The 27007-nt window shown below is 36.7% G+C and overlaps 2 pseudogenes; both read right to left on the bottom strand.

Moving 5' to 3' along the window:
- On the bottom strand, positions 1 to 2089 carry LOC140685808 (1-phosphatidylinositol 4,5-bisphosphate phosphodiesterase beta-3 pseudogene; annotated as a pseudogene).
- Positions 1718 to 21642, bottom strand: LOC140685807 (cleavage and polyadenylation specificity factor subunit 5 pseudogene; annotated as a pseudogene).
- Positions 21643 to 27007: the final 5365 nt, after the last annotated feature.

The raw sequence follows: 27007 nt of genomic DNA, 5'->3' as shown, positions 1-27007 counted from the left end.
TCAGAGATTCATATTCTTCTCTTGGCTCTCCAAGTCAGCACCAGACAGGTGCCGCTGCTCCCGGGCACGTGACTATTGCTGGCACAGGCCACCAGATGCGTGTCCCCTAGTCTCTCAGGTGTCTTGCCCAGCAGATCCCCTGGGGCAGCCTTGCCCACTGCTCCTGACATATCTGGGCCAGCAGGGCCAGCAGCTGGGGCTCCTCTTCCACCAGCTGTTGTAGGCCCTGCTGCTGCCCTGCCCAAGGCATTCGTGCCGCTGCTTCTGGGCCGCCTCCAGCCGACGGATCGAGTTGACTGACTCAGTGATGTGCCGCCGGTTAATCTCTGTCAGTTCCGCCTCCTTCTTATTTTTCTCTCTTGTCTTGGCCTCTGAGATACTGTTGTGGTGCTTCCCATCCAGGATCTTCTGCAGTTCCTTCTTCTCCCTGTTGTTCACCTCCTTCAGTCTCTTGAGCTGAGTCATGTGAGCATCCATGACGACCTCTCTGAGCCGCTGCTGAGTCTGTCTCAGATGCTCCAGTCTCCGCTCGGCATCTAGGTCCGCCTGGGCTTCAGCTCCAGCAGACACTGCACCTGTTTCTTCTGAAACTCTTGATACAGCTTCACCTCTTCGTCCTCCCCGCCTAGGACACCTGGCCGGTGCCGGCACCTGCCCTCGGCCGGAGCTTGGGCCAGGCCATCGAGCAATCGCTGAGTGAGGGCGCCCGCCTTCCGCTGATGCTGCTTGCACAGCTCCCACAGGTCTCGCTCCTGCCGGCTCCAGAGCTTCACCAGGGCTTTATGGCCTCGGAGCTCAACCCATGGGACCAGGGCCACCTCTGAGAGAATGCTGGCAATGAGGTCGTGGCGCTGACGTGGGCTGCTGATGGAGGCGCTGGTGGGGGAGGTGGCAGGGCCTGAGGGCCGGCGGAGGGAGACATCCAGGGGGCTGGGTGTAAGATTTGGGGTCAGCTGGGGCCCCAGCTGCTGAGGCTGGGTCTCTTGGCATGTCTCTGGGCCAGCCTGAGCCTCACTCTCCCCAGTGAGGACGGCCAGCTGCTTGGCTCTGGTCCACCAGGCCAACATGCTTGATGGGGTTGATGAGGGCCTCTGCGACGTCCTGGTGGTCATCAGGGATGAGTGGATGCCTCGGTGTAGATGTGCAGGGCTGGCAGGCAAAACGGCTGGTTGGCCTCGTTCTGCAGGCAGATTTAGTGGTACCCTGAGCGGATGGCAGAGATGGGCAGGATCCGGTGCCCCAGGAACCTGCCGCCCTTCTCAAAGGCCGCTATGCGCAGCGAAGCCAGCGTGGGCAGCACCGCCTTGGGGAAGTCGAAGGGCTCCTCCTCCCACACTGGGTAGAACGAGTTCCCCTGAGAGGTCCGCGTAGGGTACTTGGGCCGCCTGTCAATAGGGAGGCCAAACATACCCACCTCCATGTAGATGCCCATCTTCCTGTCGGACAGAAACTGATCCGAGATCACCTTGACCCATAAGGCATTGGCCACGATGCCATCCACGATGACCTCGGTGAAGGGGTCACAGGACTTGTCCGGCCGCTGCACGAACTCGAGTTTGAGCAGGTAGCCACTGCACCCCCTGTACTCGAACACGCCCGCAAGGAGTTGCATCGCTACATCCAGGGTCTGAAAGTTGAGTGCAATAAGCTGACAGCCCACGTTCCAGAAGAGCTGAGGCAAATAGTTGGACAAGTCCACGTGGGTGCCCTTGAGGTAGATGCGACGCTAATGTGTTTCTGATGGTATGTTTTTGTGTAATATCTATTCATAGTTGGTTGATACAAACAAACCATCAGATCTGGTTGCTTCACATTTTAGTGGCTTGTTTATGGTTTGCCTCTTCATGTTGATTATCCTTAAGGTAATAGAAGGAAATATAGCTTATTAAACTTATCAGAAATAAAAACAAAATTTAAAAGAAAAAGTTAGCATGTAGTGCTACTGTGTCCCACAGGTTCTTCTACAATGACCCACACAACCTCCACTGGTGAGTCGGAGGAGCACTACAGGACTGCCACTGGTGTTACTGCTGTTGCCAGCACATCTGCAGATGTTACTGTATCCAGTGGTACAGCTGTCACCATCCATAGAATTTCCGAGGAACAGCGAGCGCAAGTTACGAATCTCAGAAATTCAGGTCTGGACCCCCACATATCAAAGGATGGACCCTCTCCTCATCAAGCAGATGCACAAAGTACAAGGAGAAGACCAAGAAATGCTGAACAGATAGGAAGAACTAAAGAGCTTACAGCTGTAACTCATAGACTTATTGGATGTTATTTTACTTGTTCCCATTTAGTTACAGCCAAAGCTATATTTTGTTAATGATTCTAATTAGAGAATGAGCTGAAACAAAGCCAAGGTGTAGGAAGCAAAAGAAAAAGTTAAAAGTAGCTGAAAATTATAGACAGTAACAGCAAGAACCTAAATAATTTGAAAGCACAAAAATTAGAATAAAACAAACCAAAGTGCAATACAAATGTTAGAGGGAAGAGGGGGTAAAAATAGAAAGAAAATAATGCATAAAGGATAGTAAAAATAAGTACTAAGAACCTATTGCTTATTACATACCAGTTATGATATTGAGATAACATAAAAATCAAATAGCCATTTTCTATTAATAAGTGCACATATTTACCCACTGATGATTTATCTTATGTAGTAATTTTCAGAATTTGCATGAATTTTTTATGTCACACAAATGCTAATTAATTATTGAGAAAATAGATAATTTGATTGGAAAAAAATGGAAACATTATGTCTGGTGATTATCTTATATAGCTTACTGTACTATTTCTGAAATACCTATTGCCTGACCAATGATTTAAATGAGAATAGATTTCTCATTTTGAAAAGGTGACAGGTATTCATTAATATTATGGCTCCAAATTTAATTATTCCTTAACTTCCCACTTTAATTTTTAGAGATTAAAATACCACAGAGCCAAATCATATATTGGTAATTTTCTAGTCATTAATAAAAAGCTAAAGTTAGGAAGTGTGGCAAGCATACTTTTTTCTGTTTCTTGGTAGCAAGTTTCCATGAATAATTTAGGAAAAAAATTCAATGTAGTTTCAAAAAATAAAGAGATGTTATTTGTATCAATATATACATCAGTGAAAATATTAATTCTTTGAACCTATTTCAAGTACAAAATATCTACTCCAACTCCACTTCCAATTAGTAATAATATATTCTCCATAATGGCTATGGTTTATGTAATATGTTTAGGTATGGTTTATATAGAGCATCATATAAGTAATGGAAAACCATTCAATGCTTAGTACACACTAGGGAGAAAAATCAAGGCATCTTCACATAAGTTGACTGAAAATCATATGTAAATATCTCAGAAGGTTATTTTCATCAGAATTCATACTGAAAGTACTTACTTCAATGCTCTTTAGTAAGAAGCATTCTAAAATGAATTCTTAGCATGCAGTATGCTCCTTAAAAGGGTTAAATTGATACCACCCTGCCTCTCTATTCATTCTCCTACCATGAATATTTCCATTTACCTGGCTATAGGGACATTATAAAATTTATGATTTCCTTAATCATGTAGACAGATCTTCTTATTATCAGAAAATAAAAATGTGTAAATATTATGAAAATATTGATTAAGAAACAAGCTCTTCTGTTTAGTGTTTTCACTCTAGAAAATTGCATGAACTAACATCGACAAACATCCCTATATTCATTTTATTACCCACTGAATAAAAGTTGGGTAATTTGGAGACATAAGTTATTATTTATCAACTAATAATACAAATTCTGCTTTAGCCAAAGTTTGCCATCAAGTGATGTGAGAAACTCCGGGGCTACAAATCAGTATTTCATAAAATTTAGATTGAAAAGAGAATAAGTAGTTGTCAATTATTAGATTAAAATGATTTGAAAATTACTCAGTCTAAAATTTTGAATTATAGTCAACTAAATTTCAATTAAGCATCAAGTTTATATCCTAGGTAAATTCCAAATCAGTGCTCAAATTTTTCAGTTGTTGTCATAATCTCCCAGTGCTGTTTGATACCATTTAGAGCATTTAGACTTGTTTCACCCATATTTTTCTAAAATAGTGTTTCCGAATATGACACTAATTCAATGGTGCCCATCTAACTTGGAAAAATTATTTTTCAATTATTGATATTTAAATTATGTGTATGGAAGACATTTTAAATGTTATACTCATTATTCAGTGAATTACATTATTATACTTCCATCAAATTTTTATTTTAATTAAGTTTGGTCCTTCTGACTCTTCTTCAATAACCTACTACTATTTCAGTGATTTCAGTTGGCTTGTTACCTGTATTTGACACTCAGTGTATTAACATTTTGGGCCAAAAAAAAAAAGTCAGCATTATAAGTAAAGGAAACCTATTATCCTATATCGATTAGGCTTAAAAAATACTCAATGTACAGCTGTATTTTCATACGTAAAACAATCTTTAAAGACTTGACTCTTAACAGGACCAAATTTCTAAATTGGGATTGGCTGACATGAAAACAGTATTTATTTTAAAAATTATTTCATTTCAACCAACATGCCTTAAATGTCTACTCAGTGCCAGGCTCTGTTCTGTGAGAAATAAAGATAAATAATACAATACTCCGTCTTTAAGAAATAGAGATAGAGTGAAAGAGATAGAGAAATCCACGCTAGTGGGACAAGGATGATTTTATAAAGCTCATGGCTGATCAGAGTACTAAAGGAGTTACAGGATGCATATAGGCAGTGAATTATTTGACATTTTAAATGAGTCAGTAAAGATAAGATAATATAAAATTAATTTGCTTAATTTTTCTAGATATTTTAGAGAAAAATAATTCTTGTTCCTCTTTTCCATTCTCCACAATGTAGTCAGAATTAGCTTTTAAAAATGAAAATCTGATCGTATCACTCTACTGCCTTAAAGCTTCCAGTGGTTTCCTAGTGACGTTGGGGATAAAACCAAGGCTTGGTGGTAACCTGTGGGAACCTCCATGATCTGGCTTTTTGCCCTTATCTCCAAATTCATCTCATAAGACTCTCACAATCATGCTGTCTTTTTGGCCAAACAGAATTGCTTTTAGTTTGTTCAGCACACCATGTTCTTTTCCACCTCAAGCCACTCCCATAAGCTATTCCTTCTTCCTTTCAACCAGATCATTCTTATCCTCTTTTCAAGTTTAGCTTAAATTGTCACCTCCTAGAAGTTTAGGTTTTCCTGTTACAACTCATCATTTTAAGCTCTTTGAGGAAAGGAATGGATGGGTCTTGTTCATGCTACATTCCCAGTGTCTAGAGCAGCTCCTGACCCATGGACATGTTTAGATAATATTTAATAAACTAATGAATATTTATAATGTCACTAGCTAGATATTTACTTAAGTTACTTAAAATCTTAAAATTCTCCAATGTAATCAAATATCTACATTATTTCAGTATTAAGGATAACTACTTCAATTTGTCACAGTTATAAAAAGAGCAGTGTTTTAAATCCCTTTGAAAGGCAACAGTATTCTCATTTTATTATATTACTGATTTTATTATATTACCACTTCAAAATGTACAAAATAGAACTAGATATGAAGGCCTTGCTTGTGGTCTTTTTACATTTATACAATCGAAGGAAATTCATAAACACAAGAAAACTAAAGCTGTAAAAATAAATTTCGTATGAATAAATACTGATGTAATACAATGGATGCTATTTTATTGAAATTAATTACTAGCTAAAGCATATATTTGATGGAGATGATGACAGCATAGGTCCTTTGATGTCTTAAAGTGCATAATGTTTTGCACTGTGATAATTTAGTATTTTTCATCATTTTTCTCTATTCACTATGCAGTTAAACTTTCATTTTTATGATGTCTTTTGATCACTAATTCCTAATTTGTCTAATCTCAATAACTTGAGGCAATTAAAGTACTTACAGTTTACCCTAATATCACTATGAGCACAAAGAAAGTATAGACACTGAAATTGCACATAGTATTTGTTACTTGGTACTTGTGAATGTGTGGACTCAAATCTGTATATTAATTTATGATAAATTAAATCTTAAATCACCATAATTAGTTTTTATAAATAATAGTTGTGCAATTAATGAATAATTTGGAAAAAACTTGGGATATTCATCAAGGATATATTCAATTCACTATAGAGTGCCAGTCCAATTAGTTTTCCTATAGTACTATAGTTAAAACATCAGTAATTCAAGCTGTCTTCTTAAAATATTTTTTTTCAGTTTCTGCTTATTTGCAGTAAAAGAAAACCCTTTCCAGTTTTCTCCATTGTCTCTGACATCAAAGTGAAAAGAAGTAAAAGAGAAAAATACTAATAAATTATGTTAACATAGATCTACTTTTTTTTTAAAGTCTACTTTGTTTAATGTTGTACAAAAAAAGTGTGAGTAAAACCAAAAGTAAATCAAACATTATCACGTTTGTTTATACCACAATCTCGTTTTCCATATTAACTTTACTATTCAACCAACAGAAAGTAGGTGACAATTTAGGGACTGGGAAAGAGATAAAACCAAAAAAACTTTTCTAGCATGTTTATTCTACACTATGTATAGCTGTGCTCACAGAGATGGCTTCTCTTACCTCTCTGCTGTGAGGAATTCAGTTGTATATGCACAAAAGCTGAGGGAGACTAGAAATGGGTCCATATCCAGGCGCATTGTCATACAGTTCAAACAGCGGTGCAGCTACCAGCTTGTAATTTTTAGGAATTGCAAACAAGGCTTTCTCTTGAAGTTGAACCAAACACAACTTCTTATGTTCCTTAGGTTTTGTAATGTGTGCGGGAATATATGGACACTGAGGAGGTTCAAAATTTGTTCTCCACCAGTTACCAATGCAGTAGTCAGTCACCCAGTCTTGCAGGACTCCATCTTGACGATCCAGTATCTCTGTCATTAAGCATTTTAGTCCTTCCACTTCATCTTCTCTGGGGTTAAGCTCACCACCAGGTAATTTGAAGAAAGCTGTTGGCAGCTGTGGCAGTTAACACGTCGGGCAGACGGTGCTCATGGACAATCAGAACCCCTTCTACAATCATTCTCATGCCAATTTTATCAAATCCCTCCCTCAAACGCCGACATCTGGCTGCAACAGAGCTGCCCTTCTCATAGAGGGGCTCTTTTATACCAAAAGTTTAATCGGTAAGAGGCTACAGGTTCATAGTACGCTCCAGGGTGAGGGGCTTGGTCTGCTGGACGTACTTGTTGCCGAACTGGCTGACCCCGGGGCCAGCCAGTCTGCGAGCGACTGGGCGGGACCACGGACCCGCCGGCGAGCTCCGAGCTCCGGCGCCAGCGGCGAGTGGAGAGGGGGAGGCAGGGCGACCGTCCCTGCGCCGGCAGCGGTCATCAGCGTCCCGCTCAGCAGCCGCCGCCCGCCGTTAAGACGAGAGCGCCAGCTTAGATCTACTTTAAACGGTACATTAACACCAGGCTTCCCTTTATTAGTGTCCAGTAGTTCACGGACTGGATTTTAGTCTCCACCTTTGTCACTTAATATGTGTGAGACCCTTTGCAGGTCACCATGAAATTAGGGCCCAAATTTCATATCCATAAAAGAGTGTCATTATTACATTAGGGTTGTAATGAGGATTAAACGTGATATTGGGTGGAAATCCCAAAAAACACTCTCAAGTATTTTTTCCCATTAGAAAGATAAAAACAAATAGCTGATTAGTTTTGAGGTCACAGAACGAGGCTGAGTCTGTTCTCTGCCCTTTGTTAGCTGTGTGATCTTGAGGAATAACTTCAGCTCTCAAATCTGCAACTTCTTAGTAAATGAGAATACCTACCTCGTAGGTAGTTACGTGAAGAAAGTTTAGCACATTTCTGAATTGTGTTTAACAAATACTAATTTTTTTTATTATTTTCACCAAATATGTTTTAATTCTTGCTATGTGCATGACATTGTGCTGATAGGAATATAAAAATGAGTAGTGCAGGCTGACATCAAGTAGTCTATATAACTTTAAAAAAGTAATTATAAGGTTATTATAAGAAACACTGCCACAGTAGCATTTTTTAAATATTATTGAAGTGAAGGATAGGGACTGACTACCTCTAAATGTCAAAGTCAACCAAGGCTGTACAGAGGATATTTGAACAAATTCTTGAGAGATAAACAAAAGTTTCAAACTAGTAAATCGTGTTTATATTGCTAGGATATATTAAAAATGCTTTAAGTAGATACTTATGCCGAATAGAAATATGATGAATCTAAACCAAAATAAATAAAGGACATGTTCAACTATGTTTTAAGGAATACTTACATTTGTATAAATAAACCTAAAAACAATTGATGTTTTTAGTTTAGGGAATATTCAGATGTTTAAAATTAGATAACATAATATCTAGTGATATTTTAAATTTCACCAGAATAGTTTGTTGCCTTAACTGTAAGATCTCTTTTGAAATTATTTCTTAATATTTACTTAAAAATATTTTCAATAATCTCTAAACCCTATAGTTCATTATTTTAGCCCTAATAGATTTCAATTCAAAGTTGACTTAAAAATAGCCAGAAATATGTAATATGATTTAAAAATTGTAAGTAAAGAGTCATGTATTTCTAGGTTTATGTATTTTAAAATAGGTGGAATCTTTCAGATCATCTAATACGACACCATTATTTTATACAGGAGATTATGGTCTGGAAGAGGTTATATGAAAACCCAGCCTTCATATTGCTAGACTAGTAATCATTCATCCTTTCATTTACTCATAGTTTATGAGAGGCTAATGTATGCAAAGCCTTGTATTAGGTCATATTAAGGTTAATGTATATGATAAACACAGTTGGGTTTTCTTCTTCAAGAAGTTTATAGTTATACTACTAAAAATAATCATTAAAATGTGTTTTAGTCTGGATAACATTTTTAAACATTTTTTCTTATATATTATGGTAGAATATTTCTATTCGTTTTCCAATATGTAGCCAAGTTCTCTTAGCTGTTAATGAGCAGCCTTGGTGGTTCATATTTCTAAGTAAAAAATGTGAATATATTCTTCTGGAAAAGTTTCCATATATATATATATAATAATTATAAACTCTCTTTTGTAGTTCTTCCTGGCAAAAATTTAGATGACTGTATCATCTCATGGAGTAAAATATGTTATAAGCGTCTATAGCCACTGCTGCTACTTTTTTGCCATATTATAGTGAGTTCTACTATAATATGTTCAATAGCTAGTGATCATATTAATAGTATCAAGCTGCATTTTAGTTTAGTTTTTAAAGTAACATGAAATTATGTTTAACTGAAGTTGAAAAAGATGTAGACTTCCCTTCCCACAAAATGGCAGTTAAAAGAAAACCTGTTTTAATTACCAGTTTGTAAATAGAACACTACACTAACTTTCCCGTTTATTTCAAAAGTCAAATTCTATGATTTATAACAATTTTGTTTAAAACACTGGACCGTAATATGACAAAAACTCCACTGTGTGGAAGCAACAGTTCTTGGGTGCATAACATGTTCTTTTGCTAATAAGCTGTTTGACCACATGTAAAATATATTTTAAATCTTTTCAACAGTTTGCAAGCAACTAATAACATTTTCAAATTTTCTATTAATACTTCTGTAGAGTATAAATTTGTAAATTGAAAATGTGTTCTTTTAATCTTCATGAGCAATATCTCAATGAGGAAGTTAATGTATGGGTGGTTACTTAAATCTTTATGGGTATTGATTTATGTCCATCAAGTATCAGGGTTTATTGAACATATTATCTCTGTGCTAAGCATATGATGAATTCAAAAGAAGTATAAGATACGGTCTTTAGAAGAGTTGTAGAAATAAGACTTTAGAGGAAATTATTGATCAATTCTAAAAGAAAGAATGATTACAAAATGAGTATGATATGTGAGTATGGATGACTTATAACTGTCTTCAAACCTGTGATATGCTGTTATATGTAAGAGAGATCCAACCTGTTCTGCCATAGGTTGTAGAACCTAGTGTATGGAACCACAGGAAGGTACAAAATAACTTAATATAGAGAAGATTCTTTTAACATTGAGTTTTGTTAAAATATAGACTATGTGCTTCAGAAAGCAGTAAATTCCAAAATCACTAATGAGATATTCATCACAAAATTGTCAAAGTGGTCATTCATAACCATAAATGTATTTTTATACTTCTAATTATTACATTTTGTTGAATAAGTTGCTTTCAGGGGAAAAGAAGATAAAAAATAAAATATTAGAATTTACTTGGTAATAGGTTTATGCATTTTTGAAAGGTATTATACAAGAATACTCCAAATGCCTGAGGACCTTTATGATAATATTAAGCAGTGAAAATTAATTTTTTTCACAAATGATATATCTCAAAGTAACTATTTTAACGTTTTTATACAATGCTATCCTTAAAGCCACACTTTTGAATTATTCCTATGAAGAGATTTTAAGAATTTCTTAAGACCCAGTTTTTTGTTCTCCTTTAAGTAGATCTTAGGAAGCATGTATCTTTTCATATTAACTGAAACCATCATCTCATAGCAATGGTCTTATTCTATAAATGATATTTTTTTCAGATTTTCAACCTCTTTGTAATGCTCACCAGTAATCATTAATCTGACATTTATTTTGGTAGCTTATTCTTTATATTAACATATTTCTAATTTTTTATAGAATGAGCAAGCAAGGGAAAATAATAATGTATAGAACACTGATTTAAAATGGAGGCTTCCTTTTAAAGATCAGAGATGAAAATGGTTTTGTGTGAGTGTAACTGATTTCTCCAAATGGTTATCAAAGCTAATTATTCTACCTGTGAATGAGATGGTCACAATGAATGTGATGTTTATGACGTTTAAATCATTTTCCTTGTTAAAATATTTTGAAAGGGCTAGACTTCCTATTTGTGCTCAAAAGCTAGTGCCTGAGTGGAAACCTCTGCCTTTTGCATTTTTGAAGAAATGGTCCAATTTTAGAGACATTTTTATCTTGTTCAGAATTATTTCAGGGCATTCTTACCCACTCTCGCAACAAGTTGCTTCCCTCGCACATAGTTTTCTAGAGCACATGGCTACCCTGCTGTGCACAAAGTGAAATCACACAATTAAACTTTGCAATTTTATGAAGAGCAGAACCTTCATATGTGGCAGAACAGCATGAAGTTTAGGTTTGGGGTGCATTAGCATAGTATATTTTTCTTTTCATAATTATATCATTTGGATTCTAAATCATGGACTATTGCTTTTTAATATTGATACTTGATTTTTCTTTGTTTAAAGTAGTCTTCAAATGGCATTTTTTAAAATAATACCAAATAACATAAAAGTGTCAGAAATTTCTAGATTGGTTTTATCCAGAGTCCAGAGAAGGTAGACATTTCTCACTTTAGTAGGCTTACATTCAGGCCAAGGGGGAAGAGGTTCCTCAACTCTCCTAAATTTTCCTGTTAGGGAGGAATACGGCCAAAGTTGATTTTACTCAGAAGACTATATGGTGATTTGAATTTCATTTAGCAGTTTGCTTTTGCTACACCTTTTTTTATTCACCTGTTCACACTTTTAAAATAAGACATTAAGAGGCTTCACACCATGGGATTATGCTTGGCACTATCAGTTATAATTAATATTATTCAATATTCCACATTAAATTCAGTTAATGAACCTGGTTCTGCTCCATATTAAAGGAAACCGTGCTTGAAATCAGAGTTTGTTGACTACTTAATTTTTTTCTATTTTTGCTTTGCATTAAAAAGAATAAATGAGGACAGTTTACACTAATTCAATTTATTTATGGTCTTCTAGGATATACACTTGGGAGTTCTGATTGGATGTATGGAAGGCTATTATTCATGGCCAGGTGGTGGTGTAGATGCTAGGATTAAAGTTTCAAGATCAGATGAATGAACATATTCTACAAATATATTTGTTATCTCGGGCAATCTACTTAGCCTTTTTCTATTTTTACATTTAAAAAGGAGAAAGAATTCCGTTTTGAATGGATATTTTGTGGTTTAAATAAGGCTGTAGACAGAGTACCTGTGTTCAGACAGACAACCAAGAAATGATACTGTCCCCTTCTGGAGCCTTTACAAGGAAGAAATATGCTGTAGTCACATAAAAAATTTATCAGGTAAAGATATGCAAACAAATTAAGAAAACAATTAGCAAATAGTTTTAAATTTCTTACATAGTTGATTTCCTTAGAAATAAAATGTATAATCGATGCAACATTGACAGAGAATTATGGAAACAACTGATTTATACAGCTGTATTTAATGCTATTCATATTGATCTCATGTGTAAGTTATTACTAAAATAATGTGTAGCATTCAGTTCATTTCACGTTTCTATTGGCCTCACATTTTTTTCTTTGCCAGTTTTACCTGTAATTCAGTTACTCTCCAACCTCAATACAGCCAACCTATTTAACTTTCTTTTTATCTCCTTTATCCTTGTGAATTCTTTTTGCTTCTTTAGGAGATAATGGCTAGAAAAGAGTATTGATATGTGACCTAGATTTCAAAGCATTCCCTAGGAAACAAGTAAGCAATCAATGGGAGAATGATGAGCAACAGCCATTCTTATTTCTACTTAGATGTTATCTTTTTAGGTATAAGAGTCATTATGGCCACATTAAGAGATGTTGTATCTGAAAAATCAAATCCCTAATGTTTTCCATGTGACTGTGATGTATCCATTAGAGTCTGCTGAGAAACAATGGAATATGTGCTAATTCAAGGAAGGTTCACTTAAAGGGATTGTTTCTAAATGAGTAGATATAAAGGAACTACAGGGGTCATACAGCTAGGATAGTAGCCAGGCTATCACCATTCCACCCATTGGGATGAGGGAAGGGAGATGTTGGACAGAGAGATACATATATCAGTCTGGCAGGAAAGGAGGATCTGAATCAACCCCAGTCAACATAATAGGAGAGACCCTGCAGAATAATCTTATTTTCCTCCCCTTCTCCCTCCTTCTACTGGAATTCTCCAGAGGATAAGAGAGTCTGTTGATAAAGTCTAGTGCTTCTCAAATTTTAATGTGTATTAGAATCACGCAGGGGTCTTGTTAAACCATCAATTCTAACTCAGCAGGTCTTGGGCAGGGCTCAATAATCTGCTTTTCTGACACGCTCAGTGAGGATGCCAGTGCTCCTAGTGTAACGCCACAGTTTGTGTAGCAGGATGTACCCTAGTCAACCTCTGTACAAAGAACAGGAAGGAGAGTAGATCTGGAAAGTCATAAGGAAAATGTAGACCACAGATGCGTTATGATGAGAGTGCTTTGTTGTCTTCAATAGCTGTGGCTTTAGCAGCAGAACCCTGTATGACAGTGTCAGAGTCCATCTATGCTTGTTTAAAGCAGAATCTAGGTAATGATCCCAAGCTTTCCAGTGAAGAACTTGGATAAAATACAATAATCCATAATTAGAAGGATGAGAAAATAGTGTTACTTATTAAAGTAATAACATTTTTTGTATTTTTTAAAAATTATTCACTATACGAATAAAATCTGTAATGAAAGAATAGACAGTAACATATGCAGTCTATATAAAAAGACAGGTATTATCTAAGAATACTTAAATCGGTGGCAAAGGAAGTCATGAAAAAACACTTATGGTTATATATCAAATAAACTGAGTAAAATGTGTTTATAATTATATCTAATAAAATGGATGGTTGGATTTACACTTGTTTAGAGGCTGTGTTTGGGGTATCTCATTTTAAAGGGGCTGCAAGCCATAAACATTTGTTTGAGTGTCCCAAGAGGCATCTCAAAGAGATGGGCACTATTTTTACAAAAGTCAAAATGGAGATATGGAAGGCACATGTGAATGTCAAGGTAAAGAAGAATAGCATGGAGGGTAGGGGTAGAGAAGAAGGTGCCTCCCAACACACACATAAAAACAATCAAATGGTGATTTCAAGTAAGTATTCCAGTGAGAAACGTTCCAAACTGCAGACCCCTGAGTTTTGGTCAAATGTTTCTCACGTGGCCATCTATGGTGTGCTTCCCAGTGAAGATAAACAGTAAACCACGATTAAGATGAATGTTTCTCCTAAGCAATGTTGGCAGTGTAATACTAGCTATTAATTATTAAGTTAAAAATAATTCAACATGAAAAATCATAATACTTAGAAATAAACATAATTAGACCTTGTATAAATAGAACTGAAAACACACACACACACACACACACAGATTTGGAATTAGAGGAAATGTGGCCAAGATGGCGGAGTAGGAAGACCCAGAGCTCGCCTCCTCCCATTGGTGCCTCTGGGAGCGACCACTTACAGAGCAACTACTGATGAGGACCACCTGAAAACTAGCAGAAAATATTTTCTGTCCATCAATGAGACTGGCCTGAAGACCAGCAGGACAGATTTTCCTCAACTAAAGACATAAAGAAAGACCCACAGTGAGACAGGTAGAAGGGGTGGAGACACAGTACAGTGAGGAGACACACCGCCCAGGTGGGCAGCCCACAAAGGGGAGATGGCCACGATTCCAGAGGCTCTCCCTAAGGAGTGAGTGTGGCTTTAAAGACCAGTGCAGCTTGTATACAAGGGACCTGGAGGGCTGTAGAAAACAGACTGTTCTCAAAGGGCATGCGCAAAATCTCACATCCTCTGAGTCTTAGCACAAAAACAGTAATTTGAAAGAAGCCTGGGTCAGATCCAGAGATAAGGAGGTAACTGAATCTCCCCCGGCAGCTGCCATTTTAGGAGCTTGTTCTTTGACAAGGACCCTAGTGATGGGAAACACCATTTTGTAGTTCTCCCTATAGCCTATCAGGGCCAGGGGCTCATCGCCCACCTGCAGAACAACACCAGTCCTGGAACCCGTCAGGCCAAGCAGTCAGCCAGGCCAGGACTTGGCCCCACTCACCAGCAGGACAGAGACAGCCCCAGGGCCCCCAAGTCACACAGCAAACAATTCTAGGACACATCCCTGACCACCAGTAGGTTGGCACCAGCCCTGGGCCCCTCAGGCTGTATAGCCAGCTGCCCTGGGACACAGCCCCACCAACAGCAAGCTGACAGTCACCTTATGAAGCAGGGTCTGGAAGTCAACCAGGTGAGGAGCTAGCCAAGTCCACCAACACACACACCATAATCAGTCATCCACACCAGAAAGGCCATGCAGGCCACATAGGAGACATCACTAAACTGCATAGCTCTGGTGACCAGGGCAAGTATAATGCTGTGCCTCACAAAGTGTCTCCTACATAAGGCCACTTCTCCAAGGTCAGGAATCATACCTGACCTATGTTTATGTAGGTCAAAATATGCAAACAGAGAATTTGGCAAAATGATGAGACATAATAATATGCTACAAAAAGAGGAATAAGACAAAACTCAGAAAAAGATACTAAATGAGGTAAAGATACACGACTTACCTGACACAGAGTTCAGGGTGCTAATTATAAAAAGGCTCATTGAACTATAGGAAAGAATGGATGAACACAGTGACAATTTTAACAAAGAGCTAGAGATAAGAATCAAACAGATCAGAATAATATAATTAACTATAAAAAAAACACTAGAAAGAATCAACAGTAGGTTAGATGAATCAGAGGCACAGATCAGTGAACTGGAAAACAGAGTAGTAGAAATCATCCAATCAGATCAAGGAAAGGGAAAAAATATCTTTTAAGATAATTTAAGAGACCTCTGGGACACTATCAAGCACACTGAAATTCACATCATGGAGATCCCAGGAAAGGAAGAGAGAAAATGGCAGAGAACCTATTCAAAGAAACAGTAGCTGAGAACTTCTGCAACCTGGGGAATGAAACAGACATCCTAATCCAGGAAGCACAGAGGGTCCCCTAAAGATACATCCAAAGAGTTCCACACCAAAACACATTATAATTAAAATTTCAAAAATTAAAGATAAAAAGAGAATCTTAGATGCCACAAGTGAAAAGCAACTAGTTACATGAAAAAGAGCTTCCATAAAACTATCAGCTGACTTTCCAGCAGAAAATTTGCAGGCAAGAAAGAAGGGGCACAATATATTGAAAGTGATATAATGGAGAAACTTACAATTAAGAATATTCTACTTGGCCAGGCCAACATTCAGATTTGAAGGAGAGATAGGATTTTACAGACAAGCAAAGCTGAAAGAGTTCAGCACCACTAAACTGGCTTTACAGGAAATATTAAAAGGACTCTTCTAAGCAGAAAAGACTAAACCAGATATATAAAAATTATAAAATAAAATCTCATTGATAAATTCAAACATACCACAATAATGGTGGTGAATAGCAGGAAGGTTAAAAGTAAGAGTGGTAACACCATCTACATTCACAATTAGTAGTTTCATGATACACAAAACCAACCTATAAAAGATGAAAAATATAATGCTAAAACATTAAAAGTGGAGAGGGGAGTAAAAGGGAGGGCTGTTACAATGCATTCAAACTTAAGGGACTATCAACTTAAAATAATCATATACATATGTATGTAATTATAAATAAATCTCAAGGTAATAACCATAAACCAAAATATTAGAATAGACACACACACATACACACAAAGAGAAAGGAATCCAAACACAACACCAAAGACAGTCATCAAGTCACAAGGGAAGAAGGCAAAAGAAGAATAAACAAAAACAAAAAAATCAACAAAATGGTAGTAGTGCATTCCTATCAATAATTGCTTTAGGTGTAGATGGATTAAATGCTTCAGTTGAAAGACACAGAGTTGCTGAATGGCTAAAAACAAGAATCATATCTATGCTGCCTACAAGAGATTCACTTCAGATCTAAAGACACACACAGACTGAATCTGAAGGGCTGAATATGTAATCTGTGAAGCAGAAATGAAGAAAAGCTGGGCTAGCAATATTTATGTCAGACAAAATAGACTTTAAAGCAAAGACAGTAATCAGAGACAAATAAGGACACTGTGTAATAATAAAGGGATTGATCAAACAAGAAGACATAACAACTGTAAATGCGTATGCAATCAACACTGGAGCACATACATATATAAAGCAAATTTAACAAATATAAAGGGAGAAATTCACAGTAATACAATAACAGTGGGGGATTTTAAATCCCACTTACATCAAAGAACAGAACACCCAGAGAGAAAAATCAATGAGGGAACACTGGCCTTAACTGACACCTTAGATCAAATGAAATAAATAGATACATACAGAACATCTCATCCCAAACCAGCAGAATACACACTCTTTTCAAGAGCATATAGAACAGTCTCTAGGATAAATCACATGCTAAGCCACAAAATGTCTCAATATTAAATTTATATTTATAAACTTATATGTATTTTAGAATATATTTATATCTAGGAAGATTTAAATCCTATCAAACATCTTTTCTGACCACAAAGTAATGGATCTAGAAATCGACTGCAAAAAACACGAACACATGGAGGCTAATCTATATGCTACTTAAGCAAGCAGTGCATCACTGACAAGATCAAAGTGGAAATAAAAAACTGCCTTCAAATGTAATACACAGCACAGGGATTATAACCAATATTTTATGATAAGCTTAAACTGAGTATAATCTATAAAAATATTGAATCATTATTTTGTACAACTGAAACTAATATAACATTTTAAATCCACTATACTTCAACAGAATAAATACCTAGAGACAAATGAAAACAGAAACACAATCATCAAAATTTAGGAGATGCTGAAAAAGCATTTCCAAGAGGAAGATTTATACCTATAATAGCCTACCTCAGGAAACAAGAGAAATCTCAAACAAGCTGGCCTTACACCTAAAGGAACTAGAAAAAGAACACACAAAATCCAGAATTAGTAGAAATAATAGAGATCTAAGGAGAAATAAATGAAATAAAGACTAAAAAACCAGAAAAGATCAATGAAGTGAAGACTTGGTTCTTTGAAAATATAAATAACATTGATAAACCTATGGCCAGTTTCTTCAAGAAAAAATATTGGTCCAATTAAATGAAATCATAAATGAAATGAAATAGAAATTAGAACCAACAGAAGAGAAATAACAAAAGATCGTAAGAGACTATAGACATTATACACCAATAAAATGGATAAGCTAAAAAAAAAGGATAAATTCCTAAAGATGTACAATCTTCCAAGAGTGAATCAGAAATACAAAATATTAACAGGTCGATTATCAGTGACGGAATTGAATCAATAATAAAAAAAATCCCAACAAAAAAGCCCAGGACCAGAAAAGTTCACAAGTGAATTCTACCAAACATTTAAAGAAGATTTAATGCCTAGCCTACTCAAATTATTCAAAAAAAAAAAGAGTAAAAAACACTTCTGAACTCATTCTATGAGACCAATAGCACCCTAATATCAAAATCAGACAAAGACACCAGCAAAAAAATTACAGGCCAACCACTGACGTAGATTAAAAATACTGAATAAAATATTAGCAACTGAATTTAACAATGCATTAAGAGGATCCTACATCATTATCAAGTGGATCAAGTGGGAACTAGTGCAGGGATGCAAAGATGGCTCAGTATACACCAGTTAGCTCATGGGCTACATACCACATTAACAAATGAAGAATAAAATCATATGATCACCTCATTTGATGCAGAAAAGGCTTTCGACAAAACTCAACATCCACTTATGATAGAAACTCTCAAGAAAGTGGGTCTAAGATGAAAATACCTTAACATAGTAAATGTCGTATAGGACAATCCTATAGCTAACATCATACGCAATAGTGAAAAGCTGAAATCTTTTCCTCTAAGATCATGATCAAGATAAGGATTGCCACTCTCACCACTTCTATTTAACATAGTATTAGAAGTCTTCACCACAGCAATCAAACAAAAAAAGAAAGGAAGGAAGGAAAGAAACAAAGAAGGAAAGAAGAAAGAAGATTCATCCAAACTGGTAGGGAAAAAGTAAAATTGTCACTATTTATAGATGACAGAATAATATACATGGAAATCCCTAAAGAGTCCACCAACCCCCACCCAAAAACCCCTATTTAAACTAGTAAGTAAATTCAGTTAAGTTGCAAGATACAAGATTAATATGTAGAAGTCTGTTGCATTTCTATACACTAATAATGAACCATCAGAAGAAGAATTTAAGAAAACAATACTATTTACAGTCCAATCAAAAATAATAAAATACTGAAGAATAAAACTAATCAAGGAGGTAAAAAACCTAAAAAACCTGTACTCAGAAAACTATGACTCTGATGAAATAAATTGAAGAAGACAAGAACAAATGGAAAGACATATGTGTTCATTGATTGGAATAAATAATATCATTAAAATGACCACACTGCCCAAGGCAATCTACAGATTTAATGCACTCCCTATCAAAATACCAACAACATTTGTCACAGAATTAAAAAAAAAATTCTAAAATTTTCATAGAAACACAAAACCCTGAATAGTAAAACAATCTGGTGAAAAGAGAACAAAGCTGGAGATACCACAATCTTTGATTTCAGACTATACTACAAAGCTACAGTAATCAAAACAGCATGGCACTGGCATAAAGACAAACATATACGTCAATAGAACAGAACAGAGAGCACAAAAATGAACTCACAGTTATATGGCCGATTAATCTTTGACAATGAAGCAAGAGTATACAATGGAGAAAAACAGCCTCTTCAATAAATGTAGGAAAACTGGCCAGGTACAAGCAAAAGAATCAAGCTGGACTACTTTCTTACACCACATAGAAAACTGAAATCAAATTCATTCAAAGAACTAAACGTAATATCTGAAATCACAAAACTCTTAGAAGGAAACATAGGCAGTGTGCTCTTTGAAATCAGTCTTAGCAATAACTTTTTGGATATGTTTCCTCAGACAAGGGAAACAAAAGTAAAAATAAGCAAATGTGACTACATCAAACTAAAAATCTTTCCCACAGCAAAGGAGACTGTCAATAAAATGAAAAGGCAGCCTAATGAATGAGAGAAAATATTTTCAAATGATATATCTGATAAGATATTACTCTCCAAAATACACAGAGAACTCATACAGCACAATATCAAAAAAAAGCCTCAATTAAAAAGAGAGCAGAGGACCCAAATAGACATCTGAAGAAGACACACAAGTAGCCAACTGACACGTGATGAGATGCTCAACATCACTGATCATCAGGGAGATGCAAACCAGACCAACATAAGATATCGCTTCACACCTGTCAGAATGGCTGTTTTCAAAAAGACAATAAATAACAAGTGTTGGAAAAGATGTGGAGAAAAGGGAACCCTTGTGCACTATTGCTGGGGATGTAAAGTGGTGCAGCCACTATTGAAAATATTATGAAAGTTTCCTCCAAAATTCAAATTAGAACTAATACACGATCCAGCAGTTCCACTTCAGGGTATTTTCCCCAAGAAGCAAAAACACTAATTACCAAATAATATGTGCACCCCTATGTCATTACAGCATGATTCACAATAGCCGAGACATGGCAGGAACGTAACTGCTTATCCATAGATGAATGGATAAAGAATGTAATATATCTTGCCATTTAAAACAACATGGATGGACCCAGAAGGTTTATTACGCTAAGTGATGTAAGTCAGGCAGAGAAAGACAAATAACATATGATTTCATTTATATGTGACATCTAAAAATAAACCCGATAAAAAAGAAACAAACAACCAGAAACACAGTCATAGATACAGAGAGAAATCAGGAGTTGTTGGAGGAAAGGGTGGTGGGGGGATGAATGAGTTAAATGAGCTTAGATTAAGAGGCACAAACTTCCAGTTACAAAATAAGTGAGTCATGCAGATGAAATGGAATATAGTCATTTGGAATATAGTCAATATAATATCTCTGTATGGTGACAGGTCATTTTAATTAGACTTAACCTGGTGATCATTTGGTAATGTTTAGGAATATTGAATCACTATGATTTAATTATACTTCAACAAACAAACAAACAAAAAACCTCATAGAACCAGAGGTCAGATTTGTGGTTACCAGAAGTAAGATGTCAGGGAGGGGAACTGGATGAAGGTGACCAAAAGGTACAAACTTCCAGTTATAGGGTAAACAAATACTAGGGATGTAATATGCACCATGATTAATATAATTAACACAGCTATATGACATATATGAAAGTTGCCAAGAAGGTATATTTTAAGAATTCTTATTACAAGGAAAAATACGACTTTTTCTTTCTATTTTATTTTGTGCCTATATAGATTATAGTTCACTAAACTTATTGTGGTGATCATTGCTTGATGTATTAAGTCAAATCATTGTACTATACATCTGAAACTTATACAGCATTGTTGATGTCCTTGAATGAGTAGGCCGTGGGGCCCAAGGCCAGAGTCACAACAACATGTTTGTAGTACAAAGTAAATGATGATTGTATGCATGCCCCGGTTATATGAGTTTTACAACAAAGAAAGTAGAAGTACGCATGCGCTCGTGGTGTTCTGTAAGCCTCATGAACAAAGAAAGTGACACTGTACATGTGCAGGCGAAAAACAAATAAAAGCAGGACCAGCGCAGCACGGAGCGCACGCACCACCTTGTGGCAATGAAACAAAGTGCTGTTTCACTCCGTGTTGGCTCATGGTGCAGTCTGTCTCGTGGTATGGCAGCTCCTTGTGCATTTTTCCAGTAGGGCCACTCACCTCCTCAAATCCCACTGCAGCCGCCCTCAGCTGACAAGCACTTGATGTCATTTGTCTCTCAATAAAACTGGAAGAATATAAATAAAATAAAAAGAGGAAAAAAGACTTGGAATGAAAAATACAGCAAAGAGATGTAATTCGTGAAGTTGACATTTCCCCCCAAATTTATTTATACCCGTATTTTTTCAAAGTTCTAAAGGGAGATTTTAGGAATCTGATGTATATACTTAGATTTTTCTCAAGGAATAAAAGGGCAAGAGTATCTAATAACACTTTGAAAAGAGAACTAATAAAATAATTTGTCTTATAAACTGATAAAAATTCTGTAGAAAATAATCACTTTTATAGATTTAAAAACATTTTAATCTACCAGTAATCTATATATGCTATAGAAAAGATCATTAAATCCAATAGTAAATTTTACATTTTTATATGTAGATCAGTATGACTGCGTTAGGTGATGTTATTGTTTTATTAATTTTTATAAAAATTTTCACATCTTATATTTGATAATAGCAACACAGGCATTGTTATAAGACTTTCATGTTTCGAAGTACTTTGAAAAAACTTAGAATAAAACATACATGTTTATGCATATATACTTTTTTTTTTCAAGAATCTAAGTACACACAGAAACCACAATCATGATTTTTTTTTTTCTGCTGGCCAAACTACTCAGTTTCCTCCAGAAATTTAATGAAATATTAGCAACCCTCTCATGGCTAGTAAGAACTTGAAGAGGGGGACAGACTTACAGGAAAAATGTAAATTGTCACTCTTTCCAGATGTCCTTAAGGTTTATTTTGCCTGCTGATAAAGCTCGCACTTTTCATTCAGCTGTGTTAAAGAGTCCACTTAGAAAACTTTAAAAACTGCTTCTGCCTAAGGATGCTCCCCTACCGGCTACCCCCTTGTAGATAATGTAAAAAATGACTTCTTTTTATAGGGAATGACTTTGCAAAACAAAACAATAAAGCATGTTCAGAAGTAACTAAACTCAGCAGGCCCAGTCATCACTGCTTGGCTCTGCAATTTCAAATCTATAATTAGACATGTTGTCAGGTTTTTTTCCAGGCTTTAATGACTTCTATTTTGTTTGTAACAAATGCTGGAGAGCCGCCTCCTGGGAGAATTGCAGGGGGTGGGGAAGCTGAGCTGATGAGAGCTTGGTTTTATTTGAGATGCAGTTTCCTCAGTTTCAGGTTATTTAACACTCTAGCATGTTAGAAGACTGTAGGTGCATTGTCTGAGGATGTGTGTGGTAGGCAGTGTGGTTGGGGTATGTGGGACAGCTTGCAGAGTTGTCCAACTGAAGCAGTAAATGAGCAAAGGTGGAGCTGGGAGTCATGACTCGACTCTGTCCCTTGGGCTACGTGCTCCATTGCTGCACTTTGATGGTCATGATGTGGTTAATGAATAGCTGGGCAAAGGTATGTTTAGTTATGGTTATTCAATAAGTTGACAAACTTTTATTGAGTGCCTAGTACATGTGAAATGTTGTGCTAGGAACAATAGGGGACAAACCAACTCCCATAATCTACTAGGAAAAAGAACACTGGCAAAAACAAAATCAGTAATGGTGAAGCAGGCAACTAACCTCCTGAAGGAAGGATTTCTTGACCTCTCCAGGCTCAATCAAACCTTTGTCCTAGCCTTATTGTGATGCTAAGTACACTGCAATGATTTTTTTTTTTTTTGCACTCTTGCTTTATTCATCAGACAGTGAGCTACTTGGGGACAGACTATTTTTATTCATATTCCATTTCTTAGTGTCTTACATGACCCTGACATGAAGAACATGCTTAGAAAATGAGTGTGTGTGAGTCAATGAACGTGAAATAGAGCCGCCTCTATATTGGAGGAATGGTACCAATAGGTGCCGGTGGAGAGGGTAAGAGAAGGAAGCCTCTGAGGGTGGCTGGGGATACACAAGGAAGGCTCTGTGTCCACTCAAGGTGAAAGGGCTCTGACTAAAATTTTGGTATATGTGTAATACACTTTCAATTGTGTGGAGTTGTTAGGATAATATCATAAAGGGTCCCTCTTCCTCCCTGAAAAGAGTGCTTCCTGAACAGTCCTGAAACTCCCTCGAAGTAAGTATACCTTTATTAAAATTGAAATCTTGTTCGGGAGACCTCAGGCATCAATATCTTATAAATAAACACTTTATCAGGTAACTTTCTTTTTGGGCTATTCCCAAGGGTGGAATATCACCTCCTAGTAGGTTTCTAGGAAAGAGATGAGAGTAGGACATAGCAGTTGGGCAGGACCTCAAATACAAGCATGGTTATTAACTATTTTTCTTTGGGCTAATTCGTTATACTGAATAAATGGACACATGGGGGTAGGATGCTTTTTGTATTACTCCTATTTCTGATATTCCCCATGCAGAAGTGACCTGGGAGGTACACTTAGCCAACAGAATCTGCATTTTCAAGCTTGACTTGAATAAGTCAAGTGTTTGAGGAATAAAGAAAAATTTGCTTCTCCCCATGGCTAGAGGGAATAATTGGTCCCACCTATACAAAGAAAAGCAAATAACCAAAATGCAAGTTTAGGATCCATTTTGCAATCCCTGAAAAAAATCTATATAAGTATAGTTTTATTACTGTTAATGGCTCTAGTTAAGGTGGAAAATTAGTCTACTGTTCCACTGAAAATACTGCAAACTTGCACAGAAAGTCACACAAATACCAAGCAACTGGAAGCTACAGGAAAATGAAGGAACAGTTTCATTTTGAATGTTGTTTCCAATACAGAAGAATAATCATAATAAACAAAGAAGTCTTTATAAAGGATCAGCCTTTTTAGTGGGGTCTCAGAAATTCAAAAGGGCAAATACAAAGGTGCTTAGAAACATACCTGCAGTCTAACAAAAACCATGAGGCAGCTATGAGTTAAAACATCATAAGCATTTAAACCATTAAACTCTTTAATCTCTAAAGGAATGCTATTTTTTTTATTGAGTTATAGTCAGTTTACAATGTTGTGTCAATTTACAGTGTAGAGCACAATTTTTCAGTTCTACGTAAACACACATATATTCATTGCTGCAAGGAATGCTATTATTAAAAGGATTTCCTTTTTTGTCCAATAGTTCTGTGTTGACTTGACTTGATTATCTACTGGTGGAACAGTTACCTTTGGCATACTCCAGTGCTATAGGTTAAGTGTGAAGGAACTTCATCTGCCAGACTTCCGGCTTTCTGGAGATGACAGACAAAATGTCTGTGACCTTTGGTCAGGAATATACAAGGGGCCCTGTTATGTGGAGGGTTTGTACTTAAGTCCTGCCCAAATCCAGAGACATGGGAATCTATCTCTGATAAAACCTTCTAGTATATCTTTTTTTCTCTCTCTCATTCCATTCTTGCAGGCAACTGAAATAAGCTAGTAAGAAAAGAAGAAAAACATCAGTTTAAAAAAAAATCTATTATATATAAAACAGATAAACAACAAGTTTCTACCATGCAGCACAGGGAACTGTATTCAATGTCTTGTAGTAACCAATAATGAAACAGAATATGAAAACAAGTATATGTATGTATGTGTGTGACTGAACTATTTTGCTGTACACCAAAAATTGACACAACACTGTAAACTGACTAAACTTCAATAAAAAATGCAAAAAAAAAAATCAGTAATAAAAACCTAAAATCGTAGTCTCACAAATACCCAAATCTCATATCCTAGAGCCTTTCAGAGACACAAAAGAGATTTGAGTTCAAGGTTTTCTCCTTCTCCTCTTGCTTCTTCCACCCATTTATCTGCCACAGAATCTGCTTCAGGAAGCAGGATGTAAGCCATTAGGTTAATGAGTGCAAGCGCTTGCAAGAGATGCGAGGAACTCAGGCAAAATTTTGACACAGAAGTGAAAAGGCACACAGAGATGGAATCTAAGTTTTGGAACCAGTAGAACTGGGATAGAAAGAGAAGAATAAAAGGACTGAGTAGTTGAGAGGAAACTCCAGACCACAGTGAGAAAATTCAAAGGTCTCCTGGGTGGGTTAGTACCTTGGCACCCCTTCAAATGGATGCACTTGCTTTAGCTCCCCCTGATGTTACATAATGCATTCTGGCGAACTTAATAGCTATTGATAGCATATCAAGAAATTACACTTAAGTTTATATACACATTCTCACTATACACTCAAATAACCTCTTCGCTTTTCTCAGTTGCAACTCCCAAGGAAGCCAATGACAACTCTTGACAATTTTCACCCAAGTTAATAAGTTTCAGTGAATTCCTTCAAAAGTCTCCCTTTGTGACTTGATAATCATTGAAAAACCTAAGCAGTAAAGAAACTCTAGGCAAACACTTTTGTATCAGATTTTGAAATACAAAGTTTGTGTGACAGACAGGTATTCTCCAAGGTCACCTCAGTGCTTGTTCTTTCAGCAATTTTCTGTTTGCGCTTCTCTGTTGATTACAGCCAGTTGATTATTTATATCTAGATCTCTTTTTAAAATTATTATTATTGTAGCATAGTCAGTTTACAATGTTGTGTCAATTTCTGGTGCACAGCATAATGTTTAAGTCATACATGTACATACACACATTCATTTTCATATTCTTTTTCATCATAGGTTACTACAAGACATTGAGTAGTTCCCTGTGCTATACAAAAGAAATTTATCTATTTTATATATAGTAGCTAGTATCTGCAAATCTCGAACTCCCAATTTATCCCTGCCCAGCCCCTTTCCCCACTGATAACCATAAATTTGTTTTCTGTCTGTGAGTCTGTTTCTATTTTGTAAATAAGTTCATTTGTGTCTTTTTTTTTAATTCCACGTATAAGTGATATCATACGGTATTTTTCTTTCTCTTTCTGGCTTACTTCGCTTAGGTTTATCCATTTGCTACAAATAGCATTATTTTATGATTTTTTATGGCTGAGTACTTTCCATTGTATAAATATACCATAGCTTCTTTATCCAGTCATCTGTCATTGGGCATTTAGATTGTTTCTATGTCTTAGCTATTGTACATAGTGCTATGAACACTGGGTTGCATGTATCTTTTTTTTTTCACTTTGCCCATGAGAATTGCTATTTGTTCCCTAAGTTGCCAAAATCATCACCAAGGGGTGCGGATGGGGACGAGGAGGCTCAAACATTGATTGAGGGGCCAGTAAGGAGTTGGAGGGAAGAGGAGCAGGTGGAGGGACCCCTAGCTGTCCCTCCCCCTTCTAATGCCATGGGAAGGGTCTTCCTCTGGCCAGCACCCTGCCCATCCCCGATGCCCAGTTTCTCTCAGAGAGGCGGGATGGGAGGCATGGGAAGAGGGTGTAGTGTGAGTGTGCCCCAGGAGAGAGAAGGGTGCTGGGTGGGGGCGGGGTCCCCCACTTCACATGCACTCACAACACTGGTGGCCCAGGCAGCAGAAATGGGGGAAGCCCCCTCCCACCCTGGA

This window comes from Vicugna pacos, chromosome 15 (assembly GCF_048564905.1).
Source record: "Vicugna pacos chromosome 15, VicPac4, whole genome shotgun sequence".
NCBI classification, from domain to species: domain Eukaryota; kingdom Metazoa; phylum Chordata; class Mammalia; order Artiodactyla; family Camelidae; genus Vicugna; species Vicugna pacos.
Note: the sequence above shows the minus strand (reverse complement) of the source record. Positions and strands in the feature narration are given on the sequence as shown.